Raw genomic sequence first — 9,691 nt, 5'->3', positions numbered from 1 at the left:
GACGTTGTGTGTTTGGAGATGGGTCCCCCAGCCCGGAGCCCCCGCTGTGGCTGCCATCTCCTCTGGGGAGGTCGACACATTCCAGGCTTCCATCTTCCCCTGGACCCCGATAACGGTACCATGCTAGACTCCACACAGGCCCCACGGCCAAGCCCCTCACTGGAGCTGAGCGCCACCTGCTCACGGAGCCGAGCCTCATTTGGGAGGCTGTCCCAGAGCTGGTGCCGCTACCTGGGACCAGGGGTTGCTTCTGGGGTCCAGCCATTGCCCAGGACATGAACAAAAGGTTCTCCTCAGCTGGTTTGCTTTTTTTATGACCAACATTGCTCGGGGGATCTCTTTGCAGATCAGGCTCCACGTGGAGGATTTCCAGATGCCGTGCCACCCTCAGGAGGCGGCCAGCAGCCGGAGCCCCCACCATGGTGGGTGCACGGGGTAGCCACAGGATGCGCCCTGACTGTATTGACGACGCGTTTCCCCTGGCCCGGTGGCGTTGCTGTCCAGTCTGTTCTCAGGAACTCCTCCAGGGCCGTGTCCAGCTCTGGAAAGAGTTTTATTTCGGGTCAGTGTCTGTGGACGCTGCCGAGAGGCTGTTTGTGTGGCGGGGTTTCCTTCTCTACAACAGGCATCCGTGGCCACCCTCTTTCCCTGGTCCCGGCAAGACTCGGAGGCTTTCTGAACTCAAGCCAACGTCAGGGAAAGGATTCTGCTGTCGGTCCCACTCCAAAGTTTGCAAAATGGGTGGTGGGCACAGAATCCAGACTCTGCTGTGGCGTATGTCACCTGGTCCCGGACCCTCACCGGCCAATGCATTATTGGGGGGGGGCGGCATATGCTGGAAGTGATGATGGCTTTGGGGAAGTTTGGGGGGTCTCACCGCTAGGGCTGCCCTGCACTGGATTGAAGGGTGATCATCTGGGATTCATTTTCCTTTCTCTTCCTGTTTTGCTTGCTTTACCTATGAGGCTAATTTCTGGTCCACCAGTTGGTTGTCCGTCTTAAGTCACCCTTTGGAAGATTCTGGGGTGGCGCTGGCCATGTGGGGCTCAGGGCAGTGGTGGTGGAGGTTGGGTGAAATGGTGGGTGGGTGGCAGCTCTGTGCATATGTGAGGTAGCCCATGGACCCTCTTTCCAAGGGGGCTTGGGGAGGGCTCCGGGGTCAGCCTTCTCCGGGGTTCAGAATGAACGTGTGTTCCTTCAGAGTCTGATCGGGCAGTTTGGCAAAAAGACCCTTCAGCTGTCCATGACTTCCTGCAGGGGGACACACCCAGGGAGAGGCACCTTCTTTTCAGGATCAAATCCCACCTGGGTCTCATGCTCAACTCCTGGGAATGTTCTCTAGATCATTCCAGCTCATTCTGGAGAAGTGATTGGATGGCGGACCTCAGCGGTTGAGGTTCCTTGTCCAGTGTGACGGTTGGGTCCCTGGAGGAAGGCTGGGGAGGGCTTCCGGAAGCACCGTGCCCTGGAGCAGACGCCGTAGCCCGAGCGTCCCCGCCTCTCCGTGGTACTCGGGGGGAGGTTACCCGGGCAACTTTGCATCTGGACGACGAATGTTGCTCGGTGAACCCCTCTTCGGTATCAGATTCCACCAGGGAGGCCTGCTCGGAGGAGGCGGCACCTCAGGAAGACTGCCGCTGTCAGCACCGCTCTGGGGTACGGGGATGGATGGTCGACCAGTTGGAAAGTAATTGTTCAGAATGTACTTCACCTGGTCCACTAGCCGTCAGTGCCCACTGCAGCCGCCGCCCGCGGGGCCTCCTCTCTCCGCGCCGCCCCTGGTACCTGAAGAAAGATCGACTGTGTTATATTCGCTTTCTTGACTTCGAATAATACATGGTTGATCTTTTCTCAGTATCAAATCTCACCTCGGAGCACCTCTTGGAGATGCAGCCCTTTTGGGGGTGGGTGGGGTGGGGGTGGCTGGACGGGGACGAGGGATGCGTGTCCGTCTTCTCACCTTTGGTATCTCGTCCATCCTCAGGGCAGCTTCCGGAAGGCGGTGCCCGCGGTGAGGCGGTGGCCGTGCTCCTCGCGTCTGCGTCCCTCTGGGTACTTGAGGAGAGGCTGTCTGTGATGAGTTCGCTTTATTAATGACGAATATAACACAGATGGCCTGTTTTCAGTGCCACCCACGACTCGGCGGGGGACTGCTCCGGGCAGCGCAGGCTATGTGAGTGCTTGGGCTCTGGGGACGGCCTCTGCCATCTTCGCCAGTGACCTTCAGCATCCAGTACGTCCCAGGAGGGCTTGGTGGAGGGCACGGGTCGGGTCGGGGCTGGGGCTTCGCCGTGGAGGAGGCTGCTGAAAGAGGGTGATCTGAAGCAAGGCACATGGCAGCCTGGGGCCCTTCGGTTTTAGGGTGGGGTCCCCCTTGCGTGTCCCACCCCTGGCTGTGTGTCCTGGGCTACCTCTCCTCATGCCAGATCCCGGCAGATCCCGCAGGACGGCTCCACCTTTGGGTCCCATGGGTCCCAGTGTGCGCGCTCTGCTTGCTGCGGGCATCCACCACGATGCACGATACCCGGTCAACTGCGTTTGGGCGTCAGATCCCGCCTTGCATGCCTCCCTGCACCCCCTCCACAGCCGGGGAGGGCCGAGCGCCCGCGCCCCCCGCTGACCTAGCTCTCCGCTGGCCGTGCCCTGTCCCACGAGGCCGGGGACGGCCGGCTCTGCCAAGAAGCTTCGACCCTGGAGTCCACGCTGCTCGGTGGTCCCGGAAATAGGTTGCCTGTGAGGTGTTCACTTTCTATATGATGAATATTATACAGTCAACCTCTTTCCGGTATCTGATTCCGCCGGGACGTCGCCCACTTCCGGATGCCCGCTCCCAGCTGGCCGCAGCCACCCCGTGGCCGGGTCCGTGGACTCTGTGCAGTTCACCTGGTCCGTTCATTTCCCACCTCCCGCGTCAGGGAGAGGCCCGCCCGGGTGCTGGGGTCAGTGGTGCCCCCGGCTGTGTCCTCGCTGGTCCGGTCCCTCCCTGGGGCCTGGGGTTCGCCTCCCGAAGCTGATCTCACCTCTGCACCCCGCCCAGCCCACCCACCCCGGCCTCGGCCCCGACTGCAGGTGACCACAGGGCCTGTTGGCAGCTGACCTGGTGACTCTATTCCCGGAAAGCGGCTGCCCATGCTGGGGTGTTGGGAAGGGCCCAGGGCCTTTGAAAAGGGGCACCCCGAGAGCTCCTCCAAAGTGTGAGCTAAGGCTGTTTGGTATTTTTCAATTCTCTCCGGGGCTGCAGGAAGTTCTTCTTGGGCAGGGATTGCATCATTCCCAGGGGCATGAGCGGGCATCCTGGTTTTAGAAGGCCTGCATTTCCCCTTAGGGGCTCCTGCCCGAGGGTGTGCTCCTCTCTCTGCCCGGCTTACGGGGAGGGCCCCCCTGGCATCAGGAGGACCAGCGACGACCATGCCACGAGCCACCATCTCTCCAGACCACCCCCCTTTCTCATCAGACCCCAAGCTCTGCAGACTCCATCTCCTTCGTGTCTCCCATCCCACCCCTCCTCTCCGGCCTGGACCTCCGGGGTGCAAATCTGGCCCCTTCCTCCAAGCTCAGTGCCCTCCCTGGTGCCTTCCTCCATATGCCATGAAATGGAAACACACACTCCCAAGGCCCCCAGACCAGCCACAGCTCCTGACGTTCCCTTCCCTTGAAGCTCAGTGGTACGACCCCATTTAGTCCATCCCCCCAGCTGGCCCCTGCACACGCCCCCCTGGGTGGCCCTCCCTGGGGAGCCTGTGTTCTCCCCACTCCACCCCACCCCGGGAAATGGCTCCGGCTCCCCTGTCCTTGGCTCCCCCCCCCCATGCCCTGTGCATCCTTTCCTTAGGACATGCAGTGAATTCCCTCACTCGCTCACCCACCAACAGTCTGTCCCCCACTTCTAGAGTGGGGCTTCAGGATTCCCAAGGGGTGAGGTGTCCCTTTCTAACAAGGCTACCCCTGGGCATCCTGACCAAAGTGTCCACCCCGGCCCTGTACCAGTCACCATCGACTGGGGGCCTTCTTCCAGGCCTCCTGCTCTCTGCAAGTGCCTGACTTTAGTGTTAATTTTCTCTCTCTCTCCCCAAGACTGCAGGGTTTCTCACTGCAGGGTGTCTTGTCCCTGTCTTGTTCTCTGCTGTGTCCCCAGCGCTGGGACCCATGCCAGACCCATAGGAGAGGAACAGTGAATGTTTGTTGATTGACTAACAGAGTCCCCAAAGGCCCCTGGGCCATGTGGGGTTAATCCCTGGGAAGTGCCAGCACAAAGGGGACACCCAGTGAGACAGGCCGACTGAGTCCGTGAACGTGGCTGTGGGTGTTTAGAGGCCCCTCACAGTTGAGGGGTTTTGGTTTTCCAGCTTCCCCTCCCCTTGCAGGATGTCGTTGGAGACTCTGAGGTTTGCTGCCGCAGGGGCAGGTCAGCCAGTCTGGGGTAGTTTCCCCACGTTCCAGGTGGGGCCAGTAAGGCCCCCAAAACACCGACGAGCCCCAGTTTTACCCACAGACACCAGCTGAGTGGACCCTCCCCTCCCAGCCAACCGCGGTACATAGAGGCACTTGCTCTGGGGAATTCCGTGCACGCCAGGCTGCAGCAGCGTCAGGGCTGATACTCTATGCACGGAGCAGACTAAATGGGAACATTTGGAGAGGAAAATTGCCGTTACTGCATCCACACATGTTTGGAATATCTTAAACGTGGGGGGCAGGGGACTGATATCAGCCTCGTTTAATAGCTCCGCTGGAAGCATCCCCATTCCACGGCGTTGACAAGCATGGCCGCCCCGAAGGCACGCGGGAAGGAGCCCTGGGGACATAACCACCACCTGAGAATTACGCTCGAGTCAAAATGTCAGCCCAGGGTACCAGGCAGTCGGCAGGAGCATGTTCCTGACGGTGACCCCATGCCGCCCGGCGTGGGGTTGCATTAAAAGCCAAATTACTGCTTTATCTATTGTTTTAAGAGGAAAGAAAATAAACATAGGCCTTTCTCATCTGCCAACCCAAATGAAAACGTCTGTCTGGCAGTGCAGGCGGAATGCACGGCGTCTTGGACCCTCGCCCGCAGGGCCGAGACCCAGCCCGTCTCTCTCCGGGGCAGTGTGGAAACAGCCGCAGGGCACACCGTTTCCAGAGCCTGCCGCTGGCAAGGGCCCAGTCTACCCCCCACCATGTGTGTCCAGGAGCTGATTCCTCCAGAACCACTTTTAAAATTGGGAAGTTGTTGAACAAATTGGGCCCGTGTTCCTGTCTGTGACGTGGTGATGTCGTCCTTAACTGCTTTCAAGGGGAGATGCAAAAGAAAATAGTAACTGCCGTGAAAGTGCACTTACTGTTGGTGCTTCCAGCCAGGCGCTCCCCATCAGCCCTGTGGGGCAGGTTCTGTCGTTCAGCTGACAGTGCCCCGTGGAGAGTGTTTGTGGATCGAATAAAGAGAAGAGTGTTCTTGGAGGGAATAAAGAAGCAGAGAGATGAAGAATCAGGGGGAGACAGATACAAATCTTCACTGAGCTCTGTCAAGGCCCTGCAGGGATGGAGGTGCCATATGTCACGGATGGGGACCGTCTTGAGGTCCGGAAAGGAGGCTCGTTTGTCATCTTCCCTTTATCCGGGTGACGTGGGGGGAGGGACACAGCCTGCCCGAGGATGCCAGAGACCCTGGGAAGGGAGTGCTGGGCTGGGGACCAGGGGTGGGGGTTGCGGACCTCCAGGAAGGGCAGCTGGGCTGGGTGATGGAGAGGGCAGGAGCCCCGTGGGGCTGGCGTTGTCCCCCGGCAGGACCTTGGTGCTCCAAATGGGAGCATGCACTGGGCATTATCGGGACATCTCAGGCCCCGGCTCTGGGTGCCCCCTGGTCTGCCCGCTTCAAACCACCTGCTTGACTCGTGTGTCCTTGGCACTGTGGTAAGACCAAGCACCATGGCCCGGGCTGCCCCTCTGTGCCTTCTTTCTCTGCATGACCCAGTCCTCCTTGTCTGTCAAGGCCATGCTGAAGGCCACCTCCTCCAGGAAGCCTTCCCCAACCCACCGCTGCAGAACCTCCATTTGCCATCAGACATTCATTTTTCTGATTCTCTGATCAGTGGCCATCTCCCTGCCCAGACACGTTCCAGGAGGCAGGGACAGCAGCTGATGGGCTTGCTGGGGTGTTCCTATACCCAGCACAGGCTCGAGCCCAGAGAAGGCACCGTGGAAGTATGAGTGGGGCTTGTTGTCTCTTTGCAGGCTCACTGAACTGGGCACTTGGTAGATGCACATTCTACAAGGGACACCGTGAGCCACCTCTCTGGGGACATGAGGGCCGGAGATGATGCTTGGGTCTGGTAAGTGCCCACGGGAAGGACCACAAGCTCTGTCCTTTCAGGGCCTGAGGCAGAGGTGGGATTTGCCCAGGCTGCACCGTGTCCAGGGGAGACCCAAGCCTGGTCTCGTAGGGGCAGAGGCCAGGCCGTCTTCCTCGGGCTCAGCCCGGCTCCCGTGTGTCGGTTCAGTGAACGAATGAAACGGTTCCTGACGCCTGCCCCGAGCCCCTCCCCAGCCCACAGGGCCTCGTTCCCAGGAGGGGCCGGCCTCGATCCGCCCGCAGGGGCAGCACCGCCGTGCGAGGGGGCTCGGAGCTTGGCTCTCGATGGGGTTAGGGAGAGGGTGCTGGCTTCCAGGGTCCCCCGAGTTTGTCGAGAAGGAGCCCGGAGTCTGGGTGTCGGGAAGCCGTCCAGGATGCTGCTTTCCACCATCTGTGATATCTTCGTTTTCTCTAACACTCAAAAATAGATGTTTCTGTTAACGTACTCTCTCGTTGGCAGGGGAGCGGCGGGGCCTGCCAAGTCCTGGGGGAGCCCGCCAGCCGGCCAAGTTTTACTGTACAAACAGTTGGGGTGGGGTGGGGGGGGTCTCTGTTAACTTGAAATCCCCCGATCAGTAAACATGCCAATTTAAAGTGTAATTAACTCAGGCCGGAAAAAATTCAGATTTGGACTGCTTTTCACAGCTGAAGTTGTTTTTCTTTTATTTATTTATCTCTTTCCGGGTGTGGTGGTGTCTGTGGCGGGTTTTAGCCAGGAAAAATAGAAGAGGGGACTGGGCGGGGAGGGGGCTGTTTGGGAGAGGACTGGCTTTGGAAGGGCCGGGAGGAAAGAAAGAAAAGAGGGTAGGTGGGCCCGGGACCCCGACAGTGCAGCCCTGGGCGAGGCTGTCTTCGTCCACTTTCTATCCTTGGAGGTTGGGTGCTGGGGTGATGCCTGCCTTGCGGATGGGGAAACTGAGACCAGATGACGTAGGAGACGTGCCCGGGTCACACTGCACAGGTGGGGCCAGACCCCCGGGCCAGCTGTGAGGCCTGGCGATTCGGAAGTTGTGGGGGGCTGTTGACAGCCCGGGAGACGCTGGGGCTTGCTTGGTGGTGTCCGTGTCCTCCCTGCTGACCGTCCCCCTTTTCTCAATCCCTCTTCCCTTTCAGATCTGGAGCTCTGCCTTCTCCGAACCCATCTCAGGAGCCTCAAGCCCCTTGGGGCCTGGAATTTTCTGCTTGTTCTCCTCTGGCTTCCTCTCCTGCTTCACATGGCTCCAGAATGCCCCCCCTTTCTTGGCCAAGGCCGAGCCCACCGGTGTGTGACCCATGGGGGCCTCGTTAGCCTGTGACACCAGCACCTTCCCCCACCCCGCAGAGGAAGGCGGGAGCCTGGGAACTCAGGAGCCCCCTCCCTACACGGATGCTTTCAAGGACCCTGACTGAGCACTGGGGCTCCCCTCACGGCGCGGGGCCAGCCTCAGCTGCGAGACTGGGGGAGCTGCGTGGAAACAGGGGCGACGGTGAACAGAAACAAAACTACAAGAGGAACAACACATGCTCCTCTCGCGTGTGGACGTTTTGGACAGCGAGCGAGCCCGGGGCGGGGTGCAAGCGCGTGTTTAAGGGGTGTGGGAATCCCCGGTCTTCGTCCTCAAATGCTTTGACTGTCGTCAGGCTATTTGCGTAATAAATACATGTCACGAAACCCTAGACGTGTTTCCGTGTGTTTGCGTGTCGGCGGCGACGTTTGTTAAGTGGAAGGTTAAAATCGAGGCGATCTTCTGCCTTCCCACTCCAGGAGGGATCCTCATTTAACATCCCGGCCTGTGCGCCTCGAGCACTTGGCAGGTGGCGACCTCCAGCCTCCCCCGTCCGGGGGCAGCTCTGTGCCCACGCGGCACTGCCAGCCACGAGCTTGGCCACTACGCGGCCGGGCTGACTCAGACGCCTCATAAATTCCATCATCCCTGTGAAACCTACTGGGCGGCTGGCAGGAGGGCTGGGGGGCACCAGCGCAGCCCTGCTCCCCCTACTCTCCCCGAGAAGAAAAGGCAGGCAGCTGCCATCTTGCGGAGGACTTTGGGTGGGGGGTTTCGGGTGAGGACTTGGGGTGGGGCCCCCCAGCAGCCCTCCCGACAGACCGCCTCCAGGAGACACAGTGGGAGAAACTGAGGCCCTTGAGGCCTCAGGCCTTGACGCCATCTCCCCCACAGCTGGAGGGTGGTCCTGGCTGGCACCAGTCCCCCGCCCCCATAGACCCCTGGGTCAGCCCTGCCCCTGGGTCCCCAAACCTCCAGCCGCTCACCCTGGGCCCCTGCCTCCCACACCTTCTCCGACTCCCTTTGCTGGGGACAAACTCCACCTGTCGGAGAAAGCAGCTCTCACCTTTAGAAACCAACTTTGAGTTTGGGAAAGAGTTATAAAGCTGTCTTTGACCCCAGCTGGGTGTTTGCATGAGCCGGGGAGCCAGTCCTGCAGGGAAACATTGTCGTTTCCATCAATAACATGGTAGGATGGGATCTGGCGGGTGTGGGTTCCAGAGTCTGAGGCCTGGATTCGAATCCTGGCTCTGCCACTCACTGACTTATGCGGCTTCATGGCTCTGAGCCTTGGTCTCCTCGTCTGCAAAATGGGTGCACAAACTTCACCTCCCATGCCAGTGACAGTGGTGTGAGTTTTGAATGTGTATGAAGTGCCTAGCATAATGCCTGACTGTGTTAATGTTCTTATTAAATTTGGGGACCCTAAAGTCCCCCCAACATGCCCCTAAATCCTCTCCCAATGATCCATGGCCATTTAGGACCGCCACAAATCCTGAAGTTGCCACACACTGGCCTGGGGACGGCCGCAGCCTCTGGGGATGAGCTCCCCCAATCTGCCCCCAGCCCCGATGCATCCCCCAGACAGAGCCCCGGAAGCAACAGAACCACAGCTGCTCTTAAGCTGAGCCTGGGCCCAAGCTCCTGCAGGTTACGGGGTATGGAGGGTCCCCAGACTGGGCTGGGCTTTCTGAGAGCCCCGTGTCTCCCACTCCCCACCTCCTGGGCTCCAAGTCAGGGGAGAAAGGGCCCCAGCTGGCACCGGTGTCGCTGTCAGTCTCGGGACCTGCAGCCCATGCTGGCATAGACGAAGCTGCCCCCGAGGCCCAGCCACCTTCTGCCCTCAAGCCACATCTGGGCTCAACCTGGCAGCCCCAGGGGTACAGACCCCCAGACGTCTGCTGAGGGGCTGGCCCCAGGGAGAGCCTCGGGGTCTTTCTTACCTGGGCACCGGCCTGCCCTCCTTGATCTTCACAGCCCCCAAATGGGCCCACCATTCTAACAACGCACCATTCTAACAGCAACCTCCTGACTGTGTGCCTACTGTGTGCCTACTGTGTGTCAGGCAGGAGTGGGGTGCTGCACCCAGAACCAATGG

The 9,691-nt window shown here is 59.9% G+C and overlaps 1 long non-coding RNA gene across 2 annotated transcripts; it reads left to right on the top strand.

The window, feature by feature from the left end:
- Window positions 1-3,110: 3,110 nt before the first annotated feature.
- LOC119533125 lies at window positions 3,111-7,984 on the top strand. Of its 2 annotated transcripts, XR_005216590.1 has the most exons (3): window positions 3,111-5,556; window positions 6,211-6,308; window positions 7,442-7,984. It is a non-coding gene; the product is annotated as an uncharacterized LOC119533125 (long non-coding RNA). The 2 variants fall into 2 exon arrangements; XR_005216589.1 differs by lacking the exon at window positions 3,111-5,556 and having other exon boundaries at window positions 5,588-6,308.
- Window positions 7,985-9,691: the final 1,707 nt, after the last annotated feature.

The sequence above is a fragment of the Choloepus didactylus genome, chromosome 4 (genome assembly GCF_015220235.1).
Source record: "Choloepus didactylus isolate mChoDid1 chromosome 4, mChoDid1.pri, whole genome shotgun sequence".
Classification (NCBI taxonomy): Eukaryota; Metazoa; Chordata; class Mammalia; order Pilosa; family Megalonychidae; genus Choloepus; species Choloepus didactylus.
This window is presented reverse-complemented; position numbering and strand designations above follow the sequence as displayed.